Source organism: Cenococcum geophilum (genome assembly GCF_001692895.1).
Source record: "Cenococcum geophilum 1.58 unplaced genomic scaffold K441scaffold_53, whole genome shotgun sequence".
NCBI lineage: Eukaryota > Fungi > Ascomycota > Dothideomycetes > Gloniales > Gloniaceae > Cenococcum > Cenococcum geophilum.
The window spans coordinates 878,486-893,224 of NW_027137611.1; positions in this window are offsets into that span (position 1 = coordinate 878,486).

Sequence of the window (14,739 nt, forward strand, 5' to 3'; positions counted from 1 at the left end):
TCCGCGAGTGCTATAGGTTATAAAGATACAGTTTACTCCCTTAAGTTACTTTCTCTTTTAAGCTTTAAGATCCGCCTAATAAGTTTTAATAAGTTTATTATAAGCGTCTCTCTTAACCTAAGGTTGGTTTATAGCTAGTCTAGCTTCTAGGTTAACTAGAGCGTTTAAATTAAAGTTATTCTTAATTAGCTACTACCTGGTACCTTTCTTCCACTTTTTATAGTTTATAGGGCTTTTAAGTGTCTAAATATTAGAGAGATTAATATTAGACTTAAAGTATTTAATTACTATAATAACTTATAAGAGAGAAGCAAGTGTTTTAGTAAAAAGGTGGGAAATAATATTCTTTAGCTTGTATACTATTACCTTTTTAGTATTTAGTATAGTGCTAAGGATTTAATAACTAATAATAATAATAATAATAATAATAATGGCACTAGGAATAGTAATAGTAATAGGTAACTAAGACATTGATAGAAAACCTGATTTAAGGTTAACAGATAATAATAGGCAACTAAGATATAATAAGAAAAGCCGATCTCGATTAATAGGATGTCTAAAATTTCTAAAGTGCGTATATTTAAGTTAAAGTGCGTATATCTAAATGTCTAAAATATCTAGAGTGCGTATATCTAAGGTGTCTAAAGTGTATATATCTGAAATATTTAGAGTATAAAGTATCTGGAGTGCGTATATCTAAAATGTCTAAAGTACATATGTCCAAAGTATCTAGAGTGTAAAGTATCTAGAGTGCGTATATCTGAAAAGTCTAGAGTGTGTATATCCAAAGTATCTAGAGTATAAAGTGTCTAGAGTGCGTATATCTAAAATGTCTAGAGTGCGTATGTCTAAGGTGTATCTTAAGACGTAGTATATAGGTTGCTGCGCGATAGAAGCGTCTTTGGGCTTATAACCTGTTAAAATAGGTATAGTTTAATGATTATTTTTATTAAGCATACATTTCTAAGAGGGTAGGGAAGCGATAATTATATAGAAGAGTGTTAGAGGTTCCACCCGACAAGAAGTAATACACGCTAACTAAAACCTACTTTAACACTACGGAGCCTGCTAGTTAAGCATCCGTCTCTAAGACCGTCTCTAAGGACCACATAATTTATTCTTCTTCCTAGCTTTAGGTATATCATCCGCAGGCCGTGACCTAATCTGGATATACTCTCCTAGTCGTATATTTATCTCCTGTAGTGGAGCCTACTACGGAGCAATAGCTGTTTTAGTTGTACGGCTGTCTCTAAGGATTGGGCAAGTCTGCGGACGTTGCTGGCTGGGCGTTACTACTGAGTCCGTGGGTTGTACTTAATAGTAGTCCTCCCAGTTCATACGCATTTTGTTACTGTTCTTTAGTACTACTCCGTTATAAAAAGCAGTAAAATCCGTTTGTACTATAGGGGCCCGTTACTGCGTCTATTCTTCCTTTGGCCTACCTAGATCTGTTCCTTAGTATATACGGAGCCAGTTCTTAATATACTCTAGCTGTCCTTTATTGCCGAGCCATGGCGGTTTGGGTCTAGGTCGTTCGCGCGTTCTAGCTACTAGCCTTCCTCGATTAGATAGATGTACAAATCCTCGCAGAATAAGATCCTTTAAGCCTTGACATTTGTGCTCGGTGAAACGGTGACTCCCTCCGCATCTAGAACAGGTCTGCCGGCCTTGTCTTTGTGTGCCTTGCTGACCCCGTGCGTCCCGCTGCGGCCGTCTAAAGGCAGTAGTATCTTGCGGATATCGGGGGTCCTGCGGATATTGGGGACCTTGCGGATATTGAGAGTCTTGTGGAGGTCGACAGTCTTGTAGGACAAAGGGAGCTCGGGTGCTGTTCTGCTAGTCTTTGTACCCTTGTGCTGGGCTTTGAACTGTAGCCTGATCCGTAGTAGGCGACTGCTGCTGCATTAGGGCTCCTCCGTGTACACCTGGCCTAACTGGGTCTAGAAGTCTTCCTTCCCTTTGCTGCCGTAGCTCTTGTATAAGCTGGACATTCAGGACATCTTCTGGAAGGACAGCCATTCGCTCAGCGTTCTCTGCAGTCATTATTCTTAACTCTACGGCCTCCTTCAGTCTCTTAAACACAAGGGTTCTAGGCTCGTCTGCTACGGCGCCTGTCTTTTCTATTGCGTGCCTGCGGTAGTCAGTTGGGAGTCCTCGCATAAACCACCACCCCTTCTCTTGCTTAGTAAGGTTTCCTGCGGCTACTGCTTTAGCTGAGATACTGGTGAAATCCTGTATGTAGTGACGCAGATCTCCTGGCTGCTCCGCTGACTTCCGAACGAAAGCTTCCACAAAGTCTCTTGTCTCTATGCGTCGGTAGTAGTCGTCCGCTCGATATTTAGCCCTAAGCTTTCTCACAAGCTCCGTCTAGTCACCAGCTGTAAATTTAGGTAAGCTTCGGATCTATATTCCTATCCAGTAATCGCAGTACTCCGGAAGGCCTTGGTGCTTCTTACTCGTTATATGGTGTCGGGCGCATAGCCGCTCGTACTGTTCGATAAACTGCGACACGTTCTGTTCCGTAAAATAAGGCGTTCCAACAGTTCCCGGGGCCGGCATAGGCTGGACCATGACGTAGATCTTGTCTTGAGCCGTCGACTGCTGGTTACGTGCATCTAGAGCTTCCTCAGGAGCTTGCAGGTGGTCCTTACGGCTCATATCCTTCGTCTGCTGAGGGTCATCGGTCCTAGGTGACACGGGTGGACGCTGCGGTAGGTCTGCTTGCATGGCCGCGGTCTTGACAGAGGGTGTCCCAGATGGCTGTCCTGGTGGTGCTTTGACAGGTGCATGCTTCGGCTGGTCTACCTGTACAGCTATGTCCCTAACGGAGAGCTTCTTGACGCCTGAGGGGGGGTTTCCCTGGGAGAGCACGGAATCTTCATCTTCTACTGCTACCGGGTCTCGGTACGTCCATCTGTTTTGGCCTGCCGTCGTTCCGCGCGGTAGGGTGCTGCTAAGCCTCTTGCTTCTTCTTATATCTACTTCTTTACGGAACGCCTCCAGAGCTGCTGCTGACATAATCCGGATGACTTAAAAGAGGATAAAGCTAAGCCAGAATAGGAAGCTTTTAAGGACAGATCTGATCTCGTGTGCTTGCGACCTTACTCGGTATTGTATCCTTTGTTCGTAAAGGGCAGTACTAACTTCCTTCGCCGCCAGATGTCTTAGATCTCGTTTCCATCTAAATGATTGGCCTTTAGCCACCCGTCTCTACGTCTTTGATAAAGGTCTGGCCATGCTCGGTAGTAGATCTCGGTAATTCTAACCGCCGGTTAAAGTTATCTGATTGGCTCGCTGGTTCGCCTAACGTCCTTATATATAACTTTCCAAGACCCTTCTCTTCCTGTGACTAGGTTGGTGACCAAGTCAAGGTGGCAAAGACATCCGATTTAGGTCGACAGACTTGCAGTCTTTTGCTTCTTATTGCCACTCTTTGGCCTATGCGTTAAGTCTAGCTGTCCTGTCTTTTTCCGGTACTGCCTAGTTCCCCTTACTGTTCAATATTGCCTGGTTCTCTTCTACTGTCTTGTCTGTCTGGCTGGCGGTTCTTCTGCAGCTAGTTGTTCTTCTACAGCTGGCGGCTCTTCTATAGTCGTAGGATGTTCCTGCGCGTCTCCCGTGTATGTAGCACTAGACTTCTAATCCAAAGAGCTTGCCGTCGTCCCCACGTGGAATGCCATAAAATATGTGGGAGGGTACGACCTCTCTAAGATGGGAAAGTCACAGTGCTGTCAGTCTATCTGTCGGTCGGTTGGTCGGTCAGTCAGTTATAATCAGTCAGTAAGAAAGAAAGAAAAGAGTGTATTTCCAGTAACTGGTAAGGTCGTGATATGTATATATATATGATAGAGGGAAGAAGGAAGGAAGCCGAAGGCTCTATAAATATAGGAAAATGCCAAGACAGTAGGCGACGTCTAATCTACACCACCACAGTAGTATACGTATAGTATATAAGCAACCCTTATAAACTTAGCACCGGCGGATTAGAGTGTCCTACTATTCTCTTTAAGACTACTTTAATTAACTTAATAGCGCTTAACCCTAGGGAAGACCCCTTAGCCTAGGCTACGGTTCCCTATAATAACCTAGCGAGTTACTTATATATTATATGTTACTTTACTAGCACTAACTTTACGCAGAGTCTCGTGCTATAGCAAGAGGTAGTAATAGCTGCTTTAGCCGAAACGGCGTTTATAGAACAACCCCCTAAGTCACTAGTTAATTTTATTTATAGAGTATAAAAAAGGGACGCTTTTATACGCTCTATATATAATTAGTTAACCTAGAAATAAGTTCCTACTAGTAATAAGGACTATACCCTTAATAATTAAAGACTTTTAAGGTAAAACAATAAGGTCTAGGTGCCGAATTATATACTACTATAATAGGAGATCCTTAAGCGGACTTATAACGATCCTATAGACGGCTATTATAGTTTTAACCATACCTTTAAGGTAATTACGTAAAAGTATACTTAGAACGGCCTTACCTAGGACCTCCGCAAATACCTAGATAATTATAATGCCTATTAATGCTCTAAATCGCGCCGCTATAAACCCTATAGTAAGCTATAGCCTCTCTAGGTCCCTACCTAAGCCTAATAGCATTATTTATTTAACTTTATTACGGATCTCCTAGAGTCTAAAACTCTTAATAGTATAAAGTATAACTCCGTCCTTGTCCTTATAGACCGTTTTATAAAGCTAGTATGCTACTATCTAGTGCGTAAGATAATTAATGCTGTATAACTTGCAGAACTTTTATTTAGAGTCTTTATATAAATAGGGCCTCTAGATAATATTATCTCTAATAGGGGTAGTATATTTATAAGTAAGTACTAGAGTACTATATACTACTATCTTTACGTTTAACGTAAACTTAGCACTATATTTTACTTATAGATAGATAGTTAGACAGAGCGTTAGAACTAGGAGCTTAAGGTATACCTACGCATATTTATAAACTAGGAACAGTTTAATTAGGCCTCCCTACTTAAAGAAGTAGCCTTTACCTATAACTCTAAGGTCTATACTATAATAAAGCGTTTCCCTATTAAGCTCGCCTATAGCTAGCTACTAAATATCCTAGATGGAGTTCTAAACAGCGTTTAAAATGCATAGTAAGGTAGGGAGGGGTTTAAGCTAACAAATATCTAACTTGTAGAGACGTATTTATAACGCCTGCGCCTTATATATAAGGTAGTGGCGGCGTCAATAATATACGCCTAAAAGCTTTAGGTAAAATATTATAATTGTTACTACCTAGCTAAATACTTCGCCGTTAATAAACAAGTCCTGCTTTCCTCTAAGAATATCTATATAAAACGTCCCTATAAAAAGCTTAACTATAAGTTTATAGGACCGTTTTAGATCCTAGAGCGTGTAGGGTAATAAGTATATAAGCTAGAGCTTCTACCTAGTCTTTTATATCTCCCTACTAGAGCCTTATAGGTTACGCCTTAGGTTTTAACCCCTAGTAGTAAAAGAGCTTAAGGAAGGTAGCTAGGAAGTAGAAGTAATTATTACCTATTAAGATTATACTAGACAACTATAGTACCTTATTAAATAGCTAAGATGGCTAAATAAGTATAATAAATAGAAATACGAGACAGAACTTAAGAATTGTTAATAATTACTAGATAAGTACTATAAGCGGAATACTCTAGCCTTATAGCTAAAGCGTAGGCGAAAAGTAAGCGCTACTATTAAAATATAACCTATATTAAAGTAAAGTAGAGGACGTCCTAAGGGATTAAAAAATAAGTAATAATTGCTATAAGAACTGCGGCGTATATATAGGGTAAAGTTTTAATTCATTAATATCCTATATAAGCTACACTTTAACATAACCTTGCGATGCTGGTAACTTATAGGCGAGGCTACGGCGTATACTAGTAATAAAGCTTAATTTAAAAAGCACCCTTTCTAGACCTAGTCCGTTACTTTATACTAGCTAAGTAGATTATTTATATATTAGAGAATAGGCCCGTTTATAACTAAGGTCTACTTAACTAGGGTTTATAACCTACTAGTAACCCGCTAGTAGTAACCTATATTAATAACTTATACTATTCTACGTATATACTATATCGATAATATATAAGGCTAAAGCATAGGTTAGCGGCGGATTTAATAGGTATATAGCCTTATTATTTTAAACCTAGCTGTATATAAGTAATCTATAACCTACTTGCAAAGTATATATAGCGCTACGCCGGTATAGCGTAAGGCTAAAGTAGGGTTAGTGGCGGATTTAATAGGTATATAGCCTTACCGTCTATAAATCTGGCTATATATAAATAACCTATAACCAACCCGCGAGGTATTAGCGACTTACCTACGTAAGTAAGCTTTTAGAATATTTCTAGTCTACTAAATTTAGGTAATAGTATTAAGCTCTACTAGCTCTACCTATTAAATGGACTAATTAGGATTTTCTATACTAGGCATATAAAATTAATACTAGCTTAGTTAAATGTAGGGAAGTCTTAGTAAGGTAAATCTAACTAATTAAACAACTTTAACCGCTAGTTGAAGTTCCTTAATATCTTCGCGCCGCGTATATATACTACCTATCTCTTTATACGCAAAATTAAGACACTTTTTCCCCTCTAAATTTTTTCCTTACTAAGGTTTTTTATAGGGTTTTATTAAGGCTTAAGTATATAAAGGATGGGGACAGCCCTTTTTAAAGGGGGGGGCATTGTTAGGTAAAACCTAAGTAGATAATTATATAGCCGTAAGGTATAGGCGACCCTAGGGCAACCTAGGGGTGACTCGCCCGTAAGGTATATACGCTATATATACCTAGGGAAAACCCTTTCTACCTCGTATACAGACTCCTCCTTTTCCCTTAAGGATTTGTCTCTGTATATATAATATACCCTATTATTCTATTATTAGACTCCCTATCTACATCCTTACCTTATATTTAATTTTAGAGGGGAGTCTTCCTCTAAGGTTTCTCTTTTTCTAACTTTATGCTATTTTCCTAGATTAATAAGACCTTATTTTTTTGGTTTATTAGGTAGTCCTTTATATAGTAGCCTTTTTAACCGTATAAAAAGTAAGCTCCTTAATTGCTAAGGGCCTATCTTTAGGGGTTGCTGTATATAGGCTAAGTATATACTAGACCCGCAGTAGGACTGGCTATATAGCTAGCTGCTAAATTAATAGCGGGCTATATAGCTGGTGCTGTGGAAGTTATTAATCGTGCTAGGGTACTACGGGCCATTTTTATAGTGGTTTAGTTTAGAGAGTTTCGGGCTTTATACCGTTTAGCTTATACCTTAATTTAATAGAGGTCTTAGTTAATAGCCAAGCACTAGTCTATAAGTTCCTCTAGCGTCTATATAGTAGTAAAAACCAGCAGTATAGCTTGCTGTAGGTCTAAGGTAAGCTTATTAAATAGGTCTGGTATTAAATCTTCCTAGGGAATTTAAGCTTAGCCGGCTAGGTGTAGAAAGCGGGTCTAAAAGGCTAAAAAGGTCTCCGTTGTTTTTATATTTAGGCTTTTATAATTAAGGCGGGCGTTCTATACCTTAAAGGGGTCCTTATAAATAAAAGATAGGTAGTTAATTATCTCTTCTTTTGAGAGGAAGGGATCTATTAAGTCCTATGCGCATTGCGGACGTAGGTACGTCTATATATCTCCGCCGGTACAGCCGAAGATATAGGCTATTTTAGCTCTAGTAGTAGGGAAGTAGTCTATATTAACTTTAAGCTTATCCTATAATTAAAGATTCTAATTATAAAATATAGGATTAGTTCCGTTAGTAAGTAATAGGGGGTTTATAACCTTTATAGACCGTAATAATGCTAATGCTATATACTAGGCTAGAGACTTAAGGACTAGAGTAAGTCTCTAGGTGTTTAATAACTCCTTATTAGGTATAGGGGGTTCTCTAGCTTTAAGTAGCTCTTAAAGTTATTTAATTTTAGTATTAGCTACTATAAGCTCTACCTAGGAGTTTAAGTTAGTTGCTGTTTTACTATTAGAGGTATTTAAAAGTTCTATAGCTGCTTTACCAGCTGCTACATTTCTTAGTATAGTGGTATAGTTATTACAGTAACTTCTAGTAGGATTTTATAGGGGTTCTGGTCTATACGTGTTTTATAAATCTTTTTATTCTTTTTTATTCTTCTAGTTCGGTTCTATTCTTTAAGTTTTAGTAATAGCCTTTAGGTCTACTTCTGTGTTCTATTCTTATTTATAGTCTATAGATATTTTTAGGTTCCTTCTTAGAAAGAAAAGTAGATAAGCTTTAGATAATATTAGCAACTTAGTTAATTAAGGTATAAGTACAGCAAAAGGGTCGCGTAAGCCTATATAATTGGATTATCTATAAATAAGGATCCAAAGCTAGAGAAAGGAAAGGGGAAGAAGGGTAGCGCCGCTTAAGGTTTTATGCGATTATCTGGTTACGTAACTGCGACTATCTAAAATAGTAAGAAACTGTTTGCGATTATTCGCCACAATCTGCTACAATCCGCCACTGCAATCTACTGTTTTCCACTAGCGCCGTAATAGGCTTATAGGTAGATATTAAAGGGTATAAATTTAGAGTTAAATATATAAAGTATTTTAGGTTTATTATTACTATAAAAGGAATTAAAGTTAATTCTAAAAAGGTTAAAGCAATCTATAACTAGAAACCCCCTTATACTATAAAGGGGATCAAGTCCTTTTTTAGCTTTTATAACTTTTACTACTGGTTTATTTATAATTATAAAGTTATAGCTAAGCCTCTAGTATAACTTACCTAGAAAGATATACTTTTTATCTTTAATAGCGACTATATAAAAGCCTTTAAAGAGCTAAAAGTTTAGCTTATCTCTTCTTTAATCCCTTATTACTATAACTTAGACCTTAGATTAATGCTAGAAACGGACGCTTCTAATAGAATTATAGCAGAAATCCTATTATAGCTATATCTAGACGACGAATAGTACCCTATTATTTTTAAAAAAAAATCTAGCTAAGTATAACTATAAAATATATAATAAAAAACACTAACTATAATCTAATTGCTATCTTAATAGTGTGTAAAGCTTAAAGATATAAACTCCTAGATTAAGATATATATAAATTCTAAAGCCTTAGAGTATTTTATAATAACAAAGTAATTTACTAGTTAATAGGCCTAGTAGGCTAAAATACTCTCTTAATTCTTTTTTATAATTATATATTATTTTAGTAAATAGAACTCCTAGGCTAATACTTTAACCTAAAGGGAATAAGATATAGGTCCTTAGGACGAGCTAAAGACTTAGCACCAAATATAAATACTTTTTTAACATAAATAGCTTAATCTATAGATCTTTAAGGATTTATACTCTAAATGGAATAAGTTAGCGCCTATAGAAGAAAAGGTCCTAGATATACTAATAGGACTAATTAACTATATCCTAACTATAAACCATATAGCTAACTCCCTAAAGGCCCTTCGCGACTAAGCTATAAAAGGTAATCCTAGTTTAGTGTAGCTAGAATATATTGCATTGCAATAGGAGGCAAATTGCCGCCACGTGTGGCAAGTTGCCGTTACGTAAGGCAAGTTGCCATCACGTGTCACCGCGGCACTAGCGTGGTAAGGAACCTTAAGTTCCTTACCCTTCTTTGTATTAAAAAGACAACATCTATCTATAACACCGTATAGTATATATCATTGTGATATATATATTCTGCACGTTGTTAAAGCATACTAATACTAATTAGTAAGCGCGCATAGATTAGGAAACACATAGATAGCTTAGAAGACAGTTATACTATCCACCTTATAGCAGATTAGAAGATAGTTATACTTATCTACCTTTCATATTAGCCTATTTTAGTTGAAGAGAAGAAGAGAAACCACTTAGAAGTACTTATCTGGTATCTACGACGACTTCTAAATATCTCGTTCTATCTATTTTAGAGGACCACTGCGCAAAACACCTTATCCTACTTAACCGCCCCTTTAAACCTCCCTAACCGCCTCCTTAACCGCTCCCCTACCTTTACCCTACAAACACCCTTATCTACCTAAATAATATATAAGACACAAGATATTAGGAACAGAAAAAGACTAGGAGGAAGATAGAATTAACCTAACCAAAGCCTCTAAGGACGACCTAACTAACTACCTATAATGCAAGATATACCTATATATAGAGATACATAACCAGCTAGACTTAATACTCTAGGAATCGTTCTAGGGAGATTTTAAGGACTTTACGGTTAATATCTTTATACAAATCCCCTTATACTGGCTTTAGCAACTATATAACTGCCTAAATATCAGAGGAGTATAGGTTAATGTTAACCACAAATAAAACAAAACACTCCCTTAGTCTTTATATAATATAGCACAAGAAGAAGACCAAACTAAATAGAGTAAAGAGATAATTAAATTAGCTAATAATAAGTACGGACCGACGCTATTAAGATCAATTAAGGTATATATAATAGAGGGTACCTTAGAGGAGTAATAATAAGCTAAAGCTACCGCAACCTAACTAACCGGTACACTAACTACCTCTACCTTTACACTATCTATTATACCTTAATCTACAACTACGTCCACTTTTACACCATCTGCTATGCCTTAACCCGCAATAATAACACAGTAACTCCACGTACAATCTACAGATAAGGAGAACCGCCCTATCACTATAACTGGCTATAGTAAGGAAATTGCGAATGCAGCTAAGATATATATAGAGGAGTAGAAATATGGTGGTATAAACGAAAGCCTCGACTACAAATTAATAATATTCTACGATATCTGTAATTAAGCGGACGTACCCTAAGAAGCCTACCTTAAGGCATTCCCTACTATGCTAAAAGGACTAGCTTTAGACCACTTTTATATAAACTAACTGTCCCGACTACTATTTGCTAAAGCTTGCAAGCACCTTTAGAATTTCTTTAAAGGACTAGGATTTTAATATAAGAACCTAGACGAGTGGAACACTATTATACTTATAATAGTAATAGCAGGGAATATAGATAAGTCGACAAGCAAATGTCTCCAATTGTTAATCCACAGACTTCGTTAACTATAGTATGGCCTTAGACCTACCTTATAAACCATAGACTTCCTTTATAATAAAATCGTCACTTCTTGCTAGGGAATACTAGTATGCAGATATACAGTCTCTGACCTACTAGATAACCTTAGAGCCCTTATTAACAAACTTTAATCGTCTATTATAGTATACAAGAAAGAGCATATGGAGAAGATATAAGCCTTCTTTATAGACCGACGGTTCTATAAAAGAGATAACAACTATAACCGCAGTAACCGCAATAACCCTCCGTACAACCGCAACCGAAAGAAACTATATTGCTTTGTATGTAATAGGGAAGGATATTGCTTATGGAGACATACTAAGGAGGAGTAAGAAGAATTTAAAGCTAAGTTTAGAACTGCTAATAGAGACAGGTTTGGCAAATTTAATAACCAATTCAAGAAACGACTTAACCAATATATTATAGATTACAAGGATAACGATACCGACTTAGAAGAAGAGCTTAAGGAAGCTTTTTAAGCACTAACTATTAATATAAGTCATAAGGTAACTGACAAGAACTTATAACTGAATATTAATTACTACTATACCTCCCTCGGCTAAGTGGAACAGCAGAAAGCAATTTCTATGGCCGCCACCCTAGCTAATAAAGCCTTTGGCCATTTGGTCACAACTATAGATAATATAGTACCTCTTATAACCGACCAGGACCCCTTTACCTATAATATAACTACATCCACGTCCCGCTATACTATAGATAAGTTTATAGGTATAATAGTTAATATAGGAGCATCCAAACGATCCATAGCAGGATATGGCCAATTCTTGGCATTTTAGAGACTCAATACTAATGTATAGCTTAATACCACCACATAAGGCATGGTTAATATATAGTTCGGCATTAGATTAACCTTATTAATCGGATCAGCCAAAGTAATTACCCTAATTGGTATAATCGAGTTTTATATTGTTAAGGTCGACACCCTATTTTTGCTTTACTTAGTAGATATAGATCACCTACAAGTGTATTATAACAACCTGAAAAACATGCTAATTACCCCTTAGAGCAAAGTACCCGTTATATATCGCTTTAGCCACCCTTTCCTACTTTAAAATACATCCCTATATACTTATTTAACTAAGTTATTCAAATAAAACCCCTGCTACCTTACTAACGTAGAATTAAAGCGACTGCATCGCCGTTTTGGCCACCCTTTAGCTAAGCGTCTTGTACGAATACTTGAACGCTTAGGGCATGATGTTAACAGCAAGACCTTAGATCATCTTATACGCTACTACCACCATTATTAAAAATATAGAAAGTCGGCTGGCAGATTTAGATTTACCTTATATAATAATACCGATTTTAACTATTTAATCGTGGTTGATATTATATATATTAAGGGCGCACCCCTTTTATATATCGTTAATAAAGGAACACGATTTTAAGCTAGCAGATAGCTGCAAAATATTAGCGCTAAGTATACATGGGATGTATTATAAATATACTAGATTAATATATACCTAGGACCTCCTAATATTATTACACATAATATAGGCAAGAATTTTGTAAGCAAGGAATTTAAATAATACGCCATAATATTTGGAATAGTTATAAGAAGTGTACCTATCGAAGCCTATAATTCAGTCGGAATGGTAGAACGCTACTATGGCCCCCTCTGTCGTATATACCATATCATTACTATAGAACTGCTAGATATTAGTAAGGACATGGCCCTATAAATAGCTTTTAAAGCAATTAACGATTCCATAGGCCCTAACGGTCTTATACCCACCTTACTAGTATTCAGAGCTTACCTACGTATAGTAGAATCTGACGCACCTAACCCTACAGTTATATAATAAGCAGTAGCTCTTAAAAAGGCTATAGAAGAAGTTAAGAAGCTTAGAGCTAAGCGCTAAGTGGCAGATGCCCTTAATATGCGTAATGGACCCAAAACAACTGCAATCTATAACCTACCACTTAACTTACCCGTATTGGTATGGAGAGAAGGACCTATAGGCCAACCTGGCTACTAGTCTAGTCTATATAACCTACTTAGCATTAAAAATGAGACCTGTACTATACAACTTCCCCACGGACCCACTAACTTCTGTAGTACGGTCGTAAAACCATATCTGGTAGACCCTAAGATTACAGAGGATATATAACTAAAAGACAATAAAAGCGAACTACCTTAAACTAAGCCTAAACCCCTACCTTAAACTAAACCTAAACCCCTACCTTAAACTAAACCTGGACCTTAACCCGTTAAGTGTAAAAGAGGTAGACTATGTAAGTACCCTATTAAAGCTAATACCGCGAATATTTTAATATATCTACAAGATAAGGATAATGATTAACTTATAAAGTCCAATTAGTTTGTAGTATTACGCCAGAAGGAAATTAAGGGATTACTTAAGAAAGGAGTTTTTAAACTGGTTAACCCTAAAGATATACTATAAAGCAACAGAGTATTTAACTCTAGATTCGTTGACGAGATTAAGAACCCTGGTTCTAATAAAGCCTTTAAGAAGTCAAGACTAGTTATATAGGTATACAATGACCTAGAAAAAGACCTTGTATTAACCTAATTACCTACGATCTAATAAGTCAGCCAACGCCTTATTCTCTGTATTACGGCCATAACTCAAAACAATGGCACACATCTCTACTTACGAGATATTTCATAGGCCTATATATAATCAGCTATAAGACTAAATCGAGACTTCTATATTAGGGCACCTCTTAAACTTAGTACGGCACTTAGAGTCTTATAAGGCACAATTCTAAAGGTTATTAGACCTTTATACGGCATTCCTAAGGCAGGCAATTATTAGTTCAAGACTTACTATAACCACTATATTAAAGAACTAAACATAAGCCAATCTACTTATAACCCCTACTTATTCCACCTTAACAACCCTATAAATTTTAGAATAGTTAGTTTACAGACTAATGACACCCTCCTACTAGCTAACTTAGCCTTTGCAGCTTTAGAATAGGAGAAGATTAAGAAAGCTAAGTTCCTAACTAAGGAACGCGAACAACTTACGCTGGAATACCTAATTAAGTTTAACGGAGGCATTATCCGACAACAGGATTATATAATTACGCTTATATAGGAGCACCAATACCAGAACTTGACCCTTGTTAATATTAAGGAAGCTATTACAACAACTAGTTTTAGAGGCACTATTTGTATAGCACTTACACTTAAGGACCAATACATCGCCTAACAAGCAAGAGGAGCTTATATTGCGTCCATATGCCAGCCTAAAGCTTCTTTTAATTTATCCTACGCTGCCTAGGTAATTAACCCTAATAAGAAAGACGCAAAACTACTTAATAAGAGGATTTAGTAGTAAATTAAGAACCTAATAAGAGGTTTAAACTTTGTTAAACTTGATATAGAGACATTATAACTACTTGTATTTACTAATTCCTTATTTATAAATAACAAGGATCTCTTATTATAAATTAGATATATCTTAGTACTAGTAGACTTATTAAATAAAGCGAACATCGTCTACTGGTCCTTAGTTAAGTGTAAGAGAATCACTAGAAGCGTACTAGCCTCCGAATTATATACTATGGCCTATGGTTTTAACATCGGCGCTGCAATTAAGGCCATAGTCAAATTGCAACTTAATATCAGCCTACCACTTATCCTTTACACCGATTTAAAGTCAATCTACAAATGCTTTATTAAACTAGGAACTACAT